Source organism: Mustela nigripes, chromosome 4 (assembly GCF_022355385.1).
Source record: "Mustela nigripes isolate SB6536 chromosome 4, MUSNIG.SB6536, whole genome shotgun sequence".
In the NCBI taxonomy this organism is placed as follows: Eukaryota; Metazoa; Chordata; class Mammalia; order Carnivora; family Mustelidae; genus Mustela; species Mustela nigripes.
This window is the reverse complement of record NC_081560.1, coordinates 180,122,969-180,143,876: the sequence shown is the minus strand read 5'-3', so window position 1 is coordinate 180,143,876 and position 20,908 is coordinate 180,122,969. Positions and strand designations below refer to the sequence as shown.

The window sequence follows — 20,908 nt, the reverse complement described above, 5'->3', positions numbered from 1 at the left end:
CCCACTGAGCCACCCAGGCGCCCCACTTTAGGGTTTTTTATATAGAGTATCATGCCAACCTCAAATAATGGGGATTTTACTTTTTCCTTACCAATTTGGATGCTGTTTATTTCTTTTTCTTGTCTGATTGCTATGGCTGGGACTTCCACTACTATGTTGAATAAAAGTGGTAAGAGCAGACATGCTGGTCTTATTTCTGATCTTAGGGGAAAAGTTTTCATTGTTTCACTACGGAATCTGATGTTAGCTTAGCATTTTTTATATATGGCCTTTATTTTGTTGAGGTGTGTTTTCTCTAAACCTACTTTGTTTAGGGCTTTTGTCATGCAAGGATGTTGTACTTTGTCAGATGCTTTTTCTGAATCTACTGAAATGATCGTATGGTTTTTATCCTTTCTCTGGTTGGTGTGATATATCATGTTGGCTGACTTGAAAATATTGAAATATTGAATCACCCTTGCATGACAGAAATAAATTCCATGTTATTGTGGTGAATAACCTTTTTAATGTATTATTGGATTCAAGTTGCCTATATTTTGTTGAATATTTTTATGTCGATGTTCATCAAATATTCGCCACAGATATTGTAGTTCTCTTTTTTTTTGTAGTGTTTTTATCTGGTTTTGGGGTTAAAGTAATGCTGGCAATACATTTGGAATCTTTCCTTCCTTTTCTATTTTTTGGAATAATTTGAGAAGAATAGGTATTAATTCTTTAAATGTTCAGTAGAATTCACCTGTGAAGCCGTGTTCCTGAACTTTTGTTTGTTGGGAGTTTTTGTTTTTGTTTTTTACAGAAACTGTATTTTTAGTAAGCAAGTACCTATGCTGCCTTCCAAAGTTTAAGCATTACTGGTTTGGGAGAAATTTGCTAAGGAAAAGAAAAGGCTGTGTATTTAAACCCAACTATTTAAACCTGGGTTAGAAGGAGGCACTGTGTTCTTTCTTCTGTAGGAAGCTATCAGGAAATTTGAATATCTAGAAAAAGTCCTTCAGATTTGTGTAAGAAATTGTTACTTTTTTCTAAGTATAAGTCACCTGACTTTCCGAAGATCTTAGCAGCCTATGCATATAGAAGAGTCATGTTACAAGTTACAATTCCAGTTAAACTTATTCTACCCCAGCTGCACACACAGGATCTCTAGTCCGCAAGCCCAAGAAATTTAGGAAGTTCCCATGAACTAACTTAAACATGCCGAGGTTCAAGTCCTTTTCCACCAGGTGGCGCCATGGGCTTCCCAAGGTTCTGCTAGGCATCTGCCATCTTTGGCCAGATCTCTCCTGGGTACCCCAGGGCCACCTCAGCACCATCACCCCCACTGAAGCCCAGGCCCTGAGGTCTTCCAGTGACCCACATATTCAGAGTTCAACTAGAGTCACTGTAAATATTTCAGGATGCATCTGAGATAATGATGCCTCAGATAAAGACTATTTGTAAAACACATATCCATAACAGAATGACCACCTCTAAAATAAATTAATAACGATTCTTAAAATATCATCAAATATTAAGTCAGCATTCGAATTTCCAGTTACCTAATAGATGTCATAGACTTTACCTTCCTCAGTGAGTCTTGCTTGAACTGAGAGGCTACTTGGGTTTGATGTGAAGGCTGAGGCACGAGAGTATTTCAGGATGCTGAGGGCCTTATCGCCATGCGTAATGAAAAGAGCACAGATTCAGAACTAGCTGACTTTATTTCCAGCCCTCGCTCTGCCTCGATAACCTCCCTGAACCTCAATTTTCTCCACTGTAAAATGGGATTCCATGTGGCAGATGGGGTGGTGACAAGCCCTCCTTGCCGGGTGATTGCGGATTCAATGGAATTCTGTATAGGAATGGGGCCATGACTTGGATCCGTTGACCAGTTGTTGCCCAGGGTGCAGAAGACGATGCTGAGAAGGGGTTTGGGTCCCAAACATCATTTGTTACTGGTAGCACATCAGGACCAGAGCATCTGGCCTGCCGAGGCTGTCAGGGAATTTATTTTCCCTCTAACTGCCCTGGTAACCCAGCAGCCTGCGTGATCCCCTTGCACGGTGGGTGTCCGGAGATAATTGCTCAAGTACTTTGTTAAGAGAGAAAAGCTCTCCACATGTCCATTAACTCCCTGCGTGGGGCAGTTACAGCCCATGGCTCCAGGCACCATTTACAGATTCACAGTTCAATTTCTCCATCACCATGGACTGAAATACCTGAGACTCGCCTCTGCTTCCCTCCATAACAACACACATCCACAAACAGCAGATTCACCAGCTCACTTTTCCGCTGTCCCTTCTCATAATCATCTGCTCCTCCTGATCTCTCTCCCCCTCCTCTTCAGCTGATAGAGGCATAAAGGCAGTTTCACTTTGAACTTCAAATGTCCCAAGAAGTGCTTTCATCCACAGTGGGGACTGATGAGTTAGGTGCTTAGGAAATAAACTGAGCACACGGGAGTGGTTATAATTCCCGGCCCAGTGCCAACATCACAAAGAATAGCACAGTAGTGCATGAATCTACTACTTGCATATGTTTACTTAATCACATTGGAATTCTCTTTGAACTTGACCCCAGGGGATAAAGATTGCAGAACTGGCTAGTAGCTCAAATAATCCACTGAAAAGTTCAGCATCACACAAGAGCTTCAGGATAAAATGTCGAGGGGCTACTTAGGAAGAGCTCCCGAGCAATGCAACTTCTGACCACAGGCTTACCCAGGGCTGTGTATGCCTCTCCACTCCAGGCTATGGGTTGCAAACTGGTTGGGAGGGTATGATTTTCTCTGAAAATATATGTGCCTAAACTTGGGTTTCCATGTAATGTGCTGCTTAAGTGTTTGGTCTCTCCAAAGAACGGTGGTCTGGGGGCTGTGGGCGAGGCTTGGTGAGGCTGGGTGATACAGTGGGTAGTGCCGACTCCGCGTTCAGGCACAGGTGGCGAGTGGAGATCTGAAAAGGAGGTCAGGCTGGGCAGCTGTAGGGACAAGCAAGAAGGAATATGTATGAGTGGCTTGGGGTTCAGCGGGAGGGGCAGTGAAGTGACAAGTCCCAGAGCAAAACTGCCCACAGGGTCTAGACACTCCTCTCATTGCTATGGAGAGTTGCTGGCCGGTTGCGAATGGATTGGTATAGGAGTTGGCAAACTATGCCCCGCGGACCAAATCTGACCTGATGCCTGTTTTTGTATGGCCTCTGAGCTAAGAATATTTTTTTAAATGATTGGGAAAAAAAAATCAAAAGAAGAAAAATATTCTGTGACTTAAAACATAGGAAATTCACATTTCAGTATCCATAAAGTTTTATTGGTACACAGTCATACTCACTCATTCACATAATGTGGAAGGCCGCCTTTGTGTCATCACAGCCGAGTTAAGGAACTGCAACCAAGGCTGTGTGGACCGCCGTGCCTAAAATATTTACTGTTTGGCACTTCACAGAAAAATTCTGCTGACCTGTGCATTAATGTCCGTTGGAAGCACAGATCTGAGACAGTTTGGGTTCTGGGGGATGGCATTAAAGCCAAACGCAATGAGCCATGGACCAGCTGGTGTCACAGGGGTCCAGTTTCCTAATCTGTGAAACGGCATATTAACAGTACCTGTTTCACAGGTGGCTGCCTCCCAAGAACCTGCTCCGGCAAGTCCCATGTGTATTTTAAGGTATTTGCATGGTTGGGAGAAACCAGAGAAATTGGCTGGAGAATGTTCTCAGGCTTGAGTCATCATCTGAACCGCTTGCTGAGCTTTCTAAAGCAGTCCTGGGCCACCATTCCTTGGAGAAACTGATTTGTTAGGTCTGGGATGGGGCTGAGAGTTTATTGTCACCAAGCTGCCTAGGGGTGAGGAACCTGTGATCTTGCCCATGTACTCTGAGCCACAGATGAAGAGACACAGGGGTTTGATCAGTCCTTCTGGATCCAAATTCAGTGGCTTCTATTCCTGCATTCCTTCTTACTGAGAGCTCACGACCCCATGTTTCTTTTGTCCCCACACGGAACTCAGGTTGTCCTGTGGTGTTGTGGCTTGTGGACACTATTCTCTGCTGCTTTCTGAGGCCAGGCTCCGAGGTGCACATAAGTCTCTGCACCAAAGCCCTGGGATAAGGCCGCACCTGGTTCTGCAGGGCTGGAGGTGGGAGGTATGTCTTTGACTTGGACTTGGCTCCTGTCTAGCTGGGAGCCCTTAGGCAAACCATTCTACAGTGACTCTCTGCCACCTCAAGCCTTAATTTCTTCATCTGTAGTACATGGCTGGTCCTCTTCGTCTCATGAGGCTGCTGTGGGGCCCAGAGAGATGATAGTGACAAAAGCACTCTGTAAATGGAGGATGTTGGATGGGGCTCTCAGATGCTCAAGAAATGTGTTCCATTTGGCCCAGAACCTGGGTGATGATGCCCCTTTAGCTCATACTCTGGACATTGGGATTTACACTTTCCAAGCTACCTGCTATCTGCTGTTGGACCTCCACTGCCCACAAAGGTGATACTGGGCCTAGGTTGACCGGCACCAAAGGCCTGCATCCTGGGAAATCCCTTCAGTCCTGGTCACCCTGGTGGGTGGGGCCTGACCTAGGAACTGAGCCTTGTGCAATCAGCTGATTGCAGGGAGGGCTTGGAACTGCGGTGGAACAGGGGAGTGGGCCTTCGGCATCCTGTTGAGGCCCCTTTCCTCCTGGCCAGAACCCCAATCCCACTCCTAAAACCTCTCTTCTTCTGGGCCCCCTCTGAGCTGAAACACAGCCTAATTTAAGGCTGTATTTAGAGTTTATCCGCTTTTCTCCATCTCCTTCTCCCTCCCAAGTCTGGGCCACCATCATCTTCACCTGGGAGCAGCTTTTGAACTTATTCACCTGTTTGCACTCTGGCTCTCATCAACTGTGCCCGTCATACAAGTCTACACTTATTGTTTATTAACAATAAGTTAATTAATTAAAGTGTAGACTTAATTAATTATAAGTCTACACTTATAGTTTATTACTAACACACCTGTTGCATCAAAATGCTGTATAATCATGTAGTCTATGCTTAGGTTTTCCAAGGTCACCCCAGTTCTCTTAGCACACAGAACAAAGTACTCACCTGGCCTGCAGGGCCAGCCCCTGGTCCAGCCTCCCTTCCAGGCTTAGCTGCCGCCCCCTTGCTCACCCTGCTTGCTCACCTCCCTCCCGGTTTGGGGTCCGACTGATTCTTTTTTTTTTTTTTTTTTAAGATCTTATTTATTTATCTGACAGACCGAGATCACAAGTAGGCAGAGAGGCAGGCAGAGAGAGAGGAGGAAGCAGGCTCCCCGCTCAGCAGAAAGCCTGATGCAGGGCTTGATCCCAGGACCCTGGGATCACGACCTGAGCCAAGGTAGAGGCCTTAACCCACTGAGCCACCCAGGCGCCCTGATGTCACATCTTTTTAGGCCTCAGCTCCAGCAACACTTCCTCTAGGAAGCTTTCTTTAGCCTTCCAGATGGGACTGGTTTTACCTGTACTTCTTCAGAGCATCTAACACAAATGTCATTGTGGTCAGTATTTGTGTGTAATCACTTGTCGTCTGTCTTCCCTGCAAGGCTTTACACCTCCTGAGGGCAGGGACCACATATCTCTTGTTCCTGCTGCATTCCCAGCAGCTAGCACAGTGCTCAGTAAACCTTCTTTGGATGAATGGGTGGCTGAATGGATGGCCAGATGGACAGATGGATGAAAGCTGAGGGCGGTGGATGGTGGGTAGATTATGGTCGGATGGTAGCTGGAAACATCCATGGAATGAACGGGTGGTTGGAAGAATAAGTGGCTTGATGGCTGGACTGATAGAAAGATGGATGAGATGGGCGGTTGCATGGATGTACAGGTGGACAGGGGCTCCTGAGACCCTGTTCTCCCCGTCCTTGGGTTGCTCTAGTAGAGAAGATTATTTCTGGTTCCAGTCTCATGCCATCCATTGGTTTTTCCTCCTTCACAGTAATAGCTACCAACATGGCTGGCAGAGGGGACATGCCTTTCCCCATCTCTTTGGGAAGATGGTTGTCTACAAGGTGGCAGCTGAGTGGTTCCAGAAGGCCCTGGTAAAGACGGGGTTCAATGCCCTGACCTCATTTCTACCAAATTCTAGTACCTGTTAGGATTACTTGCATGTCACCTAGGAAACTAGCCCTCAGCAACAGCTTCCTCTGGGCTGGGCCCTCTTGAGTCAGATTCTGCATTGTGAATGGCAGTAGTCAGCTGCTGGTCCCTTGGCTGTAAACACTTGGGGCCCCACTTATCTCCTATAGTGGGGGTGAGCAAAGCTCTTTGGTATACGACCAAATAGTGAATACTTTAGGCTTCCCAGACTTTAAGTCTCTGTTACAACTCAACTCTGTTTTTGGAGCATGAAGGCCCGCCATAGAGAATATGTCAGTAATATGGCTGCATTCTAGTAAAAATTTACAGAAGAGGTAGATTTAGCCCTTATAGTTTGCCAATTCCTGTTTTAGAGCAAGAGTTCTGAAACTTTGGACCAAAAGCCTTAGCATTACTGGGAACTTGTTAGCAATGGAAGTTCTTGGGCCTTGCTCTAGACCTAGTAATTCAGCAACCAATATTTTCTGTTCACAACCCCACTTCCTTCTGAACACCAGTGACACATATATTAGGTTGCTGAGAGTTGTCTCAGAGCTCAATGATGTGCTTTTAATTAAAAAAAAAAATCTTTCCCTCTGTGTTTCATTTTGGGTAATTTCTGCTGCTGTCTTTAAGTTTACTAATCTTTTCTTTTGCAATATGTAATCTTCTCCTAATCCTATCCAGTGTTTTTTTTTTTTTTTTTTGAGATATTGTAGTGTTCATTACTAGAAGGTTGATTATGGTCTTTAAAAAATATCTTTTATTAAAAAAACAACCTTTCATGTTCCTTTTTCTTTTTTGTGAGAGAGAGAGAGCGAGCGAGCTCATGGGGTGGGAGTTGGGGGCTGGAAGAAGGAGACAGAGAATCTTAGGCAGCCTCCCCTGAGCGTGGAGCCTGGCAGGGGCTTGATCTCACGACCTAAGGGGCTTGATCATGACCTAAGCCGCAATCAAGAGTTAGACGTTTAACTGACTGAGCTATCTGGGCGCCCAAAAACTTTCATGTAACTTTTCGACATATGGAATACAATTTTAATAATTGTTTTAGGGGCACCTGGGTGTCTCAGTGGGTTAAAGTCTCTGCCTTCGGCTCAGGTCATGATCCCAGGGTCCTGGAATCGAGCCCCGCATCGGGCTCTCTGCTCTGCAGGGAACCTGCTTCCTCCTCTCTCTCTGCCTGCCTCTCTGCCTACTTGTGATCTCTGTCTGTCAAATAAATAAATAGAATCTTAAAAAAAATAATAAAATAATTGTTTTAATGTCCTTGTGTGCTAATTCTAACACCTGTGTCAGTTCTGGGTTGATTTCAATTGACTGAATTTTTTCCTCACTATTGTTCTGCTTTTCTGTTTCATTGCATGTCTAGTCATCTTTGATTGGATGTCATGTATTGTGATTTTACCGTGTTGGGTGCTGGGTTTTTGAATTCTTGAGCTTTTTCCTGAGATGGAGTTAAATTACAGTTCGACTCTTCCGTGTCTTGCCTTTAAGATTGGCAGGCACGACCAGAGCAGTGCTCACTGGGGCTAACTATTCCCACTACTAAGGCAAGAGCTTTCTGAATACTCAAAACCCGTGAAGTTTCCAGTCTGGCTGGTGGGAATAGGTACTATTCCTGGCCCTACGTTTGGGAGGTTCTTTCCATGACCTATGATAGTTTCCTTGTATGTATGTGCTGATCAGTCTCTGCTAAGTGCTCAAGGGGGACCCTCTGCAGGTCTCCAGAGCTCTCTCCTCTCTAGCACTCCATCCTTCAACTTGTAGTGGCCCAAGCCTCTCTAAACCCTTAGTTTTTTTTCTTCAATTCAGGGAGTCTGTGGAGCTCCTCTTGAGTTTCCCTTCCCTGCACCTTGTCTGGAAATTTTCTGAAGGCAGCAAACGAGGCAATCGTAGGTCTTAATCGTATTTATTCCCTGTGTCTCAGGATCATTGTCTATCATTCCTTGAAGTCCAGTGGTGTTGACAACCATTACTCCATCTTGGTTGAATGTGATCTGTAAGCTAATGTGTTGATCTCAGATATAAGCAGTAACTCAGACTTTATAAATTATAGTCCATTCATTCCTCAGAAACCACGATGAAGAATTTATTTTTGGGGCGCCTGGGTTGAGCAGTCTGACTCTTGATTTCAGTTCAGATCACGATCTCCAGGTCATGAAATTGAGCCCTGCTTTGGCCTTTGCACTAGGCACGGAGCCTGCTTAAGATTCTCTCTCTCTCTCTCTTACCCTCTGCTCCTCCCATCCCCCTGCTTGCGCACTCTCTCAAATATATAAATAAATCTAAAAAAAAAAAAAAAAAAAGAATTTATTTTCATTTTATAGCTCAGGAAATCAAGGCTCAGACATGTGAAATAACTACTCATTTGACACTCAGGCTCTCAGATGTTCATTATTTGATACTGTTTCCATATGCGTCTGGGCTGTCTCCTCTTCACGCCACAGCACACACTGGGAGCACAGTAGACCGGGTCAGAGCCTCCTCACTACTCAAAGTGGGGGCTGGGAGCCCGAGTCCTCCGCATCTCCAGGAGCTTGTTAGCTGTGCGGGGGGAGCTTGGCCCCATCCTACCCGCTGCATCAGAACCTATGGGTCGTTAGCAAGATCTCAGGTGACCTTCTGTAATGCATTACAGTTTGAGACACATTAAGTTAGAAAATAGTTCCGGGTCCTTGATCCCCCGGCCCAGTCCTGGTTCCCTGGTTGCACAGACTGAGTGAACTACGAGGTGGCACGGCCAGACACCGGCGTGAAACTGTAGGTCTTCGCCTCTCTTCCGGTGGCGGTTCTCGCGCTGGTAGCAGTCCACCCTGGACATGGCTCCTGGAGAAGCCGGTTTGTAAGCAGAAAGACACAGGGGTTCCTGGGCAAAGACAGAGCTTTCTTGGTAAGACAAGTCCTTTTAGGCCCTAGCCATCTTTTGAAAGCGGGTAGGAACAAACAGCCCCTAGCAGGCCAGCAGGTGGCCTAATCATATCAAAGACAATGAACCAGTGCAAAAGTTCCTGGGCTGATTCAAAAGTGAAGATTGACATCCTCAAGCTATCTTCGTAGGATCTAAACCCCTTTGAGCACTAGGGTATGAGACCAATTAGAGCCAAAGAATTGATGATGACTGCCCCTTGCCAGCCCTCATGACTTTGACCTGGGCTCAGTCACCTGCAGATGACTTTTGCCCCAGTTCCACGCTGTATTCCCCATTGTGCAGGCCCTTCGGGAACATGTACGCATGCTTAGCTTCAACCGTCCCCGTGTTATTGTTCGAGGAGACGCCCTATGGGAAACACCGTTGTGTTCTCCTTACTTGTTGCAAGTAAAACTGCTTCCTATTCTTTGGCTGGGCTGCGCCTTCTGTCTCGATACCCACCTGACCTCTGAGAGTTCATCTAGACCCCAGTTTTGCAGGAAGGGTGACTCACTCTGCCTTTGTCTACCTGCCAGGTGCAGAGGCCAGTGGACTGATCTCGGAGAAGGAGCCAGGAAGGCCTTTGGGAAGGGAGGGCAGGAGAGGAGCAGAGGGTCGTGGAGAGGGGCTACAGGCCCTGGTGCCTTCCCTGGGGTGGGGAAGGGTGGCGGGGCAGGGGGGGCAGTGCACCATTGCCTGCCCACTCCCCGGTCCCCCGGCTGACCACAGCCAGAGCAGGCCATCACACAGCTGCCCAGGCTGCCATGCATTTTCCTTCTGAGGCTTCGTCTTTGCATTTCAAGGAGAAAACGTCTGGAAAAGCCTCTGGATTCCTTCTCAGTAGGACACAGGGCCTTTTGAGCAGATGGTCCTACAGGACTAAAATCACAGGGGAGGAGAGGCCAGGCTGTTAAGAAGCCATTTATTTCTTGTTTATTTCCTCTGAAGCCAGTACCAGGCAATTCGCATAGTTTGCTCCCAGGAAGAATGTGGCACCCTAAGGTCCAAAGAGCTCAGAGGGGAGCGCTTGGGTGGCTCACACAGTTAAGTACCTGACTTTGTTTCAGCTCAGGTGGTGATCGCAAGGTCATGAGATTGAGCCCCCCGCTGGGCTCTGTGCTTAGCTCAGAGTGCGCTTGGGACTCCCTCTCCCTCCGCCCCTCCCCCTTGAGCACTCTGTCTCTCTCAAATAAATAAATCCATCTTAAAAAAACAAAAACAGAACTGGGAGATGCTTAACAAAGTTCTAGACCAGCCTCCCCTTCCCAGGCAAGCATGCGCTTTGTATAGACAGAGAGCTCCAGACACAAGCAGAACTTCTCTTCTAGCCAGGAGACTCTGCAGCCCCTCTCCAGGCATGGGGGTCCCAAACTCCTCTTTCTACCCAGAGGTCACGAGCCATACTGCAGCCAGGTGCCCGAGGAAAGTGAACAGCACTCTGTGCAGTCAAGGTGACCCTGCTTCAGATCAGGAAGGCACGGTCTTAGCTGTGAGGCTTCTGGCAAGCTTAGAAGCTTTGGGTCTCCCGTTCTTGATCTAGACAATGGGGTGATCATGAGACCCACCTGAAAGTGTTTCAGTACAGTGAGTTACTCTAGGGGCCAGGTGAAATGGTTAATTTTATCCATCAAAGGTCAAGTTGATGGGGTCATGGGGTGCCCAGATATTTAGCTCAACATTATGTCTGGGTGTGTCTCCAAGGGTGTTTCCAGATGCAGTTAGCATTTAAATTGGGGGAGTTCAAGTAACTAACGAATCCGGGCTAGAAAACCACCTAATTCAACTATGAATACGTGTCTGATTTATCTGGCATTTTGCTTCAAATCCCTGATTTTGTCATCTAGATGCACCTTGTCATTAACCCAACCCCGCATCTTATTACCGTCGCTGAAGAAATGAAGAAATAACTCCACTGTGATATTTAGCAAATTATTTTTAATCTGATGAGTAAACTCACATTAGTGCAGCTGTTCATGTCAAAGAGAAAGGAACAGAGTGAGGGGTGTTTGGGGCTCGTGCTGGGCGGGCTCCATCAAAGGGGGCTTGTTATCTCGCATTCTGTCTCTGGTCATGCTATTTCTGCTGGAGTATGCTGTCACTGCCTTGTCGCTGGTGGCAGTTATGACACTTGAAGAATGGGGAAATGTCCTAATTCAGTACGAAGGCCCTGACTAAGCAAGTGAGGCGGTTTTCCAGACGAAGGAGGATCCTGGCCGCAATCTCCTGTTCCTCAGTCTTGTGCTAGGCGGGCTTCCTGCCTGGCCCCTTCTTCCCTGGGTGTTCTCTTTCTTCTGGAGAACTCACTCCCCAAGCGGAGAGCATCAGCTGCCTCGTTCGTTGGCCAGGTGGGTTCGCCTGCCCATGGGAGAGCTTCCAAAATAGAGCTCCTTCTGGAATGCTAGCCTTCATAATTGCTGTGGAGCAGGTGACAGACTTCTCCCAGGCATCTGGATCGCTATCTCTTTCCCATTCAGGCCTCAGCAAAAATGTCACCTCCTCAGAGAAGCCCTCCATGATCACCTGTCTAAAGGGGTCTCTACCCCTGCTTGCAGTCTCATCCACTGTCAGCCATGTGACTGAGCCACTTCAGACACCCGGCTCAGGCCTCGAGATGACCGTGGCTCTAGCTGATGGCTCTAGCTGACTGTAAGGACAGGAGACTTCCACTGCGAACCACCCAGCAGAGCCTTGTCAGCTCACTGACCCGAGGGAGGTAAGCTATTATTGTAAGCCAGAGTGGTAGCTAATTTCACTTCAGTACACCTACCTCACGGCGGGGGGGGGGGGGCATCCTTCTTATTTTTTAATTTTTTAAAAATTTTAATCACTTGGTGCTCATCACAAGTTCCCTCCTTAATCCCCATCGCCTATTTCCCTGCACTCCTACCCACCTCCCCTCTGGTCACCGTCTGTTTGTTCTCTATAGTTAAGAGTCTGTTTCTTGGTTTTTCTCTTTTTCCTTTTCCCTTAGCTCATTTTTTTTTTTTCCTTAAACTCCACATATGAGTGAAATCCTACGGTGTTTGCCTTTCTCGGACGGACTTGTTTCACGTACAGTACCATTCTCTAGCTCCGTCCATGTCGCTGCCAATGGCAAGATTTCATTCTTTTTATGGCAGAGTAATGTTCCATTGTATATATACTCCACACCTGTTTTATCCGTTCATCCGCCGATGGACACTTGGGCTGTCTCCATATTTGGCTATGGTAGATAGAGCTGCTATAAACATAGGGGTGCATGTATCCCTCTGAATTAGTGCTTTTTTATTCTTTGGGTAAATACCCTGTAGGGCGATGGCTGGGTTGTAGGGTACTTCTATTTTTAAGTTTTGAGGAACCGAGGAGGGACAGTCTTATCCTCTTTAGAAACGAGGAAATGAAGCCACAGGGAGTCTGTTTATCCCTGCAGCCTAGATGCTAGGACGCATTTCTAGCCTCATTTGGTAGAGGATAAACTGAGGTCCTCGGTGGTGAAAAAGCTTGCCTGGGAGTCGTTGCTGGTGGCTTTGGGGTTGCTGAGAGGCCCAAAGCCCTCAAGGCCTGAGCCGCCAGCCTCCAGCCTCCAGCCTCCAGCCTCGCCACTTTTCAGGCCTCCTGTCACAGGAGGGCCGTTTTCCAGCGGCCGTCTGCGTTTCTCACCTTCCCAGGGAGCCCCACCCTCGCCGAGCCAGCACCAGGGGCTGACATTTTGTGAGCTGTGCTAGGAACAGGACTGGGCAAAAATAAACTCCAGATGGAGCAAAGAGCTAAACAAACAAAAAGAAACTAAGATAGAATATTTGCGGAATATATAGGAGAATCTTTTTGTCATCTTGGGGAGTGTCAGCCTTCCTCACCAAGTCGCCAAACCCAGAAAAGATGGACACTCTTGACAACATAAAAAAAAAAAAAAAAAGCCCTTCAGATCGACAAAAGGCACACTGAATGGAGGGAAACGCCATCATAGACCAGAGAAAACTTTTTCTTCGTACCTCACAAAGAGTTAATATTCAAACTATTCAATGAGAAGAAGTTAAAGTGCCGAATTTAAAAAATGAGCAAAGGATGGAAGACAATTCCGAGAAGACCACTGTAACTGGCCATCAACCTTTAAAAATGTACTTGGCTGTATCTTGCATGGTCAGGGAAAGGCACTTTGTTAAAAACTCCAATGGACAATTTTTTAAAAAAATTGGCGAAACCACATGGTATCGGGGATGCAGGTCAAAAGGCATTCTCAGACCTGGCTGGTATTTGTCCACAAGGGGCTCATGTCCACAAGGGGCATGAAGTTTTCCCCCGAACCTTCTAGAAGTGTGCCATTCCACAGGGTAGCCATTCACACCAGATTTCAAAGACTTGATAGGAAAAAGGCAATGTAAAACACCTCATTGCTGATTTTCTAGGATGGCTAACCGGTTGAAATGATAATCTCCTGATATATTGAAGCAGATAAAGTATTACTAAAGTGAATTTTATGTGTTTCCTTGTTCTTTTGTGTGGCTCCTGGGAAAGTTAAAATTCCATATGCGACGTACATTTACCTCACATGCACAGCACTATTTCAGAGTATGGCTAAGTTAACCCTTTCTGCGGACTCTACAGAAGTATGATTTGGCTCAGCTTGGGTTTAGGTCCCCTCCAGGCCTTAATTAATGGCCACATGACTGAAGGCTTCTGTCCTCCCAACCCAGGATGGGCAGCCAGAGAAGAGGGGCAGGGGGAGCCCATGTTGGTGTCTCTATCTGTCCGGCTAGATGTCAGTCACACGCGTCCCTGCCTCTCCTAGTCTTTGTTTTCCTCTTGGACGTGACATGGAGGAGTGAGGCCACCTTCAGGACCTCAGCTGCCCTGAGAGAGGAAGACTGGATGGCTTCCGCCTTCTATTACCATGGTGGGTGCAGGCGAATCTTGACAGTAGCCATTCCGGGCCTCTCTACGAGGCAGATGGACAGATTTCTAGGACTTAGAAGGAGGCTACCTCCCTACTCAGTGGCCCCAGAGAGAGGGCTGCCAAGCAGAGCGGGGTGTGGATGAGGTTCTGAAAGCAAGGGCCATGGCAGCCCAACACACACTCAGGCTGTGTTGGCCCCGTTGACCTGAACACATGGGCAAAATGGGCTTGAACTTTAGAGGAGCTGGAATATTCTGAACCAGTGAGAGGAGAACAGAGGGAGTGTGCTTAGCGTGTGTGTGTGTGTGTGTGGTGTGAGGGGAGTCACTATGACCAGAGTCCTTCCCCTGTCCCCTGTTCCACAGGTGGTTCCCCCTCACGAATATTGTTTCTTCTTCCAGCCTGACAAACTGAGAGAATCAAACTTTTGGGGTCCCCATTGCAAAGGCCAAAATGTCCGTAGTCCTTATTGTGTGAGTTAGAGACAAAGAGACAGCCTCCTCACACCCCCCAATAAAAACCCTAGCACAGACATACTACCTGAGGTGTTCTGTTTTGTTTTGTTTTCCTCTCTCACACAGAAGTCCAGAGGCAGGCGTTCCAGGGCTGGTGTGCTGTCCCAGAGTAATCAGAGACCCAGACTCCTTCTGCCTTCTTGCTCCACGATTGTTAGTAGCTTTCATCCCTAAGTTTGCCTCTGCTTCAAAAGGATTGTTGGAGCTCCAGCCATCACACCTGCATTCCAGGCAAGGAAAAGAGGAAGAGAGAAGAGCAAAAACGTGCATCCCAGCTTTCTATTCTCCAAGATATCGTACCCAGTAACCTCTGCTCACATTTCATTGACCAGAATTTCACTACTTGGGTGCAGGGGACTCTGGGAAATGTGGTTTTTCGAGCTGGGTGCATGGCCACCTGGACTTAAACAAGAGTTCTGTTTCTAAGGAAGAACAGGAGAATGAAGTTTGGTGGGCACCTAGCAATTTCTGCCTCACTTAGCGCAGCAGTCAAGGCCTTGAATGAATTTTCACACCAGCGAGCTCATTCTGTTCCTTCTTCCTGCTCAGCAGGCATGTCTTGCAGATGGGTCAGCAGGGCAAGTCCATTATTTGGCCGTTAGGTTTGGCTGCCCTGACTGACATGCACCTCCTGAACAAGCCCGAGCTTTCTGCCTTCCGGTGCAGCACTTCTGCTGCTTCCAAGGTAGCATCTGGAAACCCACGTAAAGGGCAGAGCCGCTAATGACTCTCACTCTGTTCCCCAGCGAGCAGAGCAGTCTCCATCCCACTGCCCTGGAACTGCCCACTGAGAAGACCCTGAGTTTGCACACGCTTGCCCGTGCATACACACACCCCTCAAAGAAAGAAACCTCTTCTAGTGTTAGTACCTTCTCACCTGGAGCAGGATACACAGGTAAGCGGCTTCCCATCACAGGGGCCGATCTCCGTAGGACCTGAGCCCAGAGGAGGGGTGCAGGTGGCCTGCTGTCCAATCCCGGCAGGCCCCCACAGGCCCCTGCGTCACCCTGCCAGCTGCACAACCTCACAAATCAAATATCACGTCTAATTCTTAAAGCTGTTTTCATGACAGCGGTTTTCCATTTAATCCCCAGAGCTAACAATATGTAATCAGTTTTCCTTAACAAATGACCTCCTTTAACTTCATTAGTTCATAATTAATTTGCCAGCCTGTAACCAAGATAATGAGCACTGCAGATTAGGGACAGGAATACTGATTAAAATCTGAGCTGTTTCCCTAATTTTCCTCGCAATTTAATTCATTGGTGGTGGCTGGTGATTGGTGGGTTTGGTTGAAAAAATCCACGTGGAGGCCAGACGAAGGGGTCTTGCTCCAGAGCGCTCTACTCTGTTGGTGACTCCCGTTTTAGATAATTTTGCTTTCTCGTGCTAAGGTACAGAGGTACGAAGTCAGATAATCTAGTGGCAACTGAACACGGTTAATGGGGACTTGAAATTCTTCCGAGCCCTTCCGCTCAGGAGGCAGGTAGGGCAGGGGAGAGGCGCTGGGCTGCACGAGGGCCATCCTGACCTGTGAGCATCGTCTCTCCAGTGGTCCGGGGCCTGTGGTGTACAAATCCCACACACGCCTTTCTCTTGTTTGCTCCCCCAAAAGCTCCAGGCTGGGCATGGTGGAGAGGGGCCACCGTGATGAGCAAACAGCCCTGGAGAAGCGAGAGAGGCTGCACCCCGCCTGCCCGCTGAGAACACCCATGCAGACGTTGGCCAGTGCCTGGGGGCTGGGCCCTCTCACACGCCGCACGCATGCGATCGGCCGGGGAAGCCAGGTGCTAGGACAGGAGCCTGAAGGAGCCCTTATTCTCAGGCCCCTGCATTGGGTGCCCTCACTCCCTGCTGGTTTCACCCCAGCCCTGCACCCCAGCTTGCTTAGCCTCCGTTTCAAGCTTACTCCCTGTCCGGCCCTGCACTACTCATTTTTAAATGTGTTACCTCATTTAATTCCTGCTGTCCTAGCGATATGGGTGCCATCGGTGTCTGCGTTCCTACAGATGAAGACGGCGGAGCTTAGAGAGGGAGGAACTTGTCCAAAGTCACAAGGCTGGAAAGGCACAGTTTGATTAGAGTCCTGGCTGGCGGGCTGTAGGTCCTACTCTCTGCTAAGCAGGACCCCAGATGCCCCACGGAGAGAAATAGGCCGATCTGGACATCATCTCCCCATGGGCTGCTTGCTCAGCCTGTAATGGCTGGGGGTTCCCTGGAGAGAGGCCGGGGAAGGGACAGCAAGCCAGGTGCAACGCAGCTTGGGAACGCGGCCCTGGGGGGGGGGGGGGGGGTGTGTGTGTGCGCCCGTGGAGGGGGGCGGTGCCAGGCCAAAGGAAGGGGCAAAGAATCATCCTTGCCCTCAGTCTGCTCAGGTCGGTGGACCCTGCTGGTAGAGACAGACCTGCTTTCACCCTGGCCTCCTGCAGCCTCACAATCTTAAATCCGGAATTCCTTTGTGTTCGGCTCCTCCTCTGGGTGTCCACAGCTGGAGCCCTTCCCCGGGGACAGAGGATGGAGTGGGCATGCTCAGTGCGGCTCACGCTGTGGCCTGCCCCACGTCTTGGAGGCTGACGGCAGGGCAGCTTTCTGGGAATTCTTCTGGGGCACCCCGCCTCCCCAGCCCAAGGAGCACTTGCTCTTTGGGAGAGGAAAGCTGGGGGCAGGGATCCCTTGGGCCATGAACAGTACTTTGAGGGAGCCCGCCCAGTCCCCCGCTGCCCACAGTAAGGCGAGAGCCAGAACAGCAGCAGATCTGAAAGACTGTGATCTATAATTTATATTCAGCTCCTTCCAGAAAGGACTGGCGGCTGCCTGCCAGGGAATTTGTAACTGTGGGTTTTGCTTTGATGAAGCTAACGGGATTTCAGGTGGTCCCTCGGGTTAGGTGGTACTGAATGAAGACTGTCTGTGAAGCATATTAACTTCTCTATCTTCACACCGCAGTGGCAGAGTCAGAATAATTCTCTCCTTGTGGCAGATGGGGAAACTGAGGCTCAGAGAGTGACATGACTTGCCCAAGGTCCCACCCCTGGGGAAGGCAGGATGTAAGTCTGGGTCTCTTTGATTTGGGCATCACCCAACACTGTTTCCTAGGGAGCAGATGTTGATATCATTTAAAATCTCTGACCGAAATTTCTTGGGTGCCTACAGGCATTTTCGGTACCACCCAGCTCTGCATGTTGCCCAGATAATTCTAGCCACCCACAGAACTCTGGCCCCTGTCTCCTTGGGGACATTTCCACCTAAAACCTGGGTCTTGGTGAGTCCCAAATAGTGGCTTTTGTTAAGTAGAGTAAGGAGGAACTGGGGTGAGATTTGACATCTGTGTACTTTGTACTCACAGACCTGGCGGTCAGGAGCGCGCCTCCCCTCCTCTCCAATCAAGGTATTGTAGACGATGAGGTCCTTAAGGATATGGCTCTGAGGGGCGCCTGGGCGTCGGCCTTCAGTCCGGTCATGATCTCAGTGTTAGAGATCATGATCTCATGACGGAGTGTTCACTGGGCTCCCTGCTCAGTGGGAAGCCTGCTTCTCCGTCTGGCCCTCCCCCCACTCGTGTGTATGCTCTCCGTGCTCTTTCAAATAAGTAAAATCCTCTTTTCTTTCTTCTTCTTCTTCTTACTTTTTTTTAAAGAACACGGCCCTGAAGTCAGATTGCCTGGTCTCCGTGTCGGCTCTACTGTTGGGGGATGGGTTTGTCAGCTTGGGTGGCCTTAACAAAGCACAGACTGGGTGCCTTGAACCCAGAGATGTATTCTGTCCCAGTTCAGGCGGCTGGAAGTTCAAGTGTCAGCAGGATTGGATTCTTCTGAGGTCCCTCTCCTTGGCCTGAGATGGCCACCTTCTCGCCATGTTTTTACGTGGCCTCTCCTCTGTGCACGTCCCGTCCTCTTCTCGTAAGGACCCTCATCCCCTTGGCCCTTACTGGATTGGGGCTATACCCTTATGACTTCATTTAACCTTAGTTATCCCCTTGAAGACCTCATCTCCAGCTACAGTCCATTGGGGGTGAAGGCTTCACATACCTATTTTGGAGGAACTCTGTCCCGTCCATCGTCGGTGAATAGGGGCAGGAGCCTTGCCAAGCCTCAGTGACACGAGGTTAAGAAAAGTGACTCTAATGTGGAGCTGTGGAGGGAGCTAAACGAGGTAGCCAACGGGACGACACATGGCCTGTAGCAAGAGCTCAGTGGGCGAGGGGCCAGCCCCGTCCTCTTCAGTATCACGCCTGGTATCACTACTGCATTATCTCTGCCAGTCTGGAGGGAATTACGAGGACCCAGGGGGCTGCTGGGTTCAGGCCTCTAATCTCAAATAGTCCTGCTTGTCATTCTTGGCTCAGGCTTGCGGTCACAGAGGACCAGAGCAGCAAGGATCTTGAGCTTTAATACCAAATGCTGATTTTTTCCAAATGGAAAGACTGAGGCTGAGTAAGTGTCTCACCTCGGGTCAGAATATTGGTGCCCTGGTGCTGTTCTGGTGTTCCCATGGCTTTTTGACCCATCTCAGGGACCCCTAGTGGCCTGAGGGTATCCCCTCCTTGTTGGAGCCACCATGAACTATCTGGACAATTCAATTAGGTTCCCCCTGTCCCTCATGTTTTAATGCTGATTTCCCTCCTGTCTGGACTGAGCACCTGCCACACAGTGAACAAAGAAAAGCCTTTAATTAGTTACCAGCGCCCTACACATGGGTGCCCGGCCCAGCCCCCGTCCACAGACCTAGCGTCCCAGCTCCTGGTGTGAGGACAGCACATCCTTCCAAGGGCAGCCTGACATCTCCTTGCCTTGTCCTATCCAGGCATCTGTGTCTCCCCAGGAATTTGGATGGAAGTATTAATAATCCACCAGGTTTCAGTGAGAAGGGCATAGTGACTCACTTGTTTTGACAGTACAATATCTCCAGTTAAAAATAATGCAAATGTGAAAAAAATAGAAGTCTCAACAGGGCCTGGCAGCTCGGTTGATTTCTGACCAAACATCCACCCCTTCCCTCTTCCTTCCAGCAGAACCCCAGCTGTGCTCAGCGGGTGCCGTGTACTCAGCCTGTCTTGCGTCAAGGCTGGGCACATGACCCAGTTCTGGCCAATGGGACTTGAGGGAAGTCTCCTGGGGACTTTATTTAGATGGGAAGGCCCCTGCCCCCCAACTTTGGGTCTTGGGATGCAGTTGTTTGTGGGAAGTGATGGCTGCAGCAGCTCCCCTGCATCCTGAAGGCCAAGGTCAGAACGGACATTCAGAGGATGGACTGGGAGCCCGGAAGTCACAGAGCCATGAACCCACCGCAGAACCTCCTGCCTCCAGCTTCTGAACTGAGGTGTAACCACTGTTGTCTGAGCCGGGTTTGCTCGGGTGTTCTTGCAGTCAAAGTCGTCCCAAGCAAAGCTAAGTTACTGATGAAGCCCGGGCCAGGTACAGCCAAGGGAAGGCGTCTGTTCCTCCTCAAGGGTAGAGGAGTTCGTAAGGACCCTGGATACATTTCTCCATCCTGATGTCTCACCTTGTGACGGGTGCTCTCATAGTTGCCCCACAGCCCCCTGTTTCCTGTCCCCCTCCCCCCCTGCATGCAGCAGACTAGTGGGCACCACCCTGAGAAGTGAAAGGGAGGGTCATCCCCCCCTTCTCCAGCTTCAATCAGTCGCCTCTGCTTTCCCATAACTGTTTCTCCACCACCATCTCCTTGGCTCACCCTGGTTCTGGACTTCAGTTTTCCTTACAGATCCAAGAAGCAGCTACTGAGGACTACACATGTTGCAGGCCATAGATGCCCTACGCTGGACCCTTCCACGTACAGATTTGAATCCACGGGCCCCCAAGGCAGTCACAGTGTTCACCAGATTTTGCAGATGGGAAAAGGCGGAGCTGCAGGAGGCCAGGTGACATGCCAAGGTCCTGTGGCCAGGTATTACACCTAGGTCTCTTACTGCTCATTTTTCCCTTTAAGATGGGGCAGGGTTGGGAATCTAATGTCCTTGGTGAGGCTGGTGACCTCATTGGTGATCCAGCATAGAGGCTGAGTGGATTAAGATGTGGCTAGGCGTGGCTGGGCGTGGGCATGGGGAGAGGTGGGGGCTGATGGCCTAAGGAATTTGCTGGGATGAGAAGTTATCTAAGGAGAGAGTCAGCAAGATGAGCTCAGCTCAGGACTGACTGGGGTACAGGGGAGGGGGCTACGGAGGTTGCACTGAGCCTGAGTGCAGTTTGCGATCTAGCAGTCTGGGAGGCATGGGTGGCATTTCAAGTAAGGACCATGTCAGGTTGGCCACACTACAGCTCGGGGGCCTGTGGGAACTGTGTGGGGAGAGAGCCCTCAGCAGGGCCTGGTGGCAGGCCAGGACTGGAGAGAGGCTGATGTACCAATGGGCAGGTCCAGCCCCCAGGTAGGGTAGGTGTGCCGTGGGGGCTGTGTAATCCCCCAGACTTCTGTGGCCCCCACATTTGAAGGCTTTGCCTTGTAGGAAAGCCGTAGACAGCCTCTCCTGCCGGCTTCCTTGCTTGGGGACTGGAGTCCAGGAGTTGGCAAATCCGACCCACCACCTGCTT

The 20,908-nt window shown here is 49.2% G+C and overlaps 1 long non-coding RNA gene across 1 annotated transcript in view; it reads left to right on the top strand.

Annotated features, from left to right (window-relative positions):
- LOC132015419 (uncharacterized) overlaps positions 1-15,592 on the top strand; it is a 144,008-nt gene extending 128,416 nt beyond the window's left edge. The window contains exon 4 of the long non-coding RNA XR_009403671.1: positions 14,430-15,592. This is a non-coding gene — a long non-coding RNA (uncharacterized LOC132015419). The remainder of the gene's footprint in view (positions 1-14,429) is intronic.
- The last annotated feature ends 5,316 nt before the right edge of the window (positions 15,593-20,908 follow it).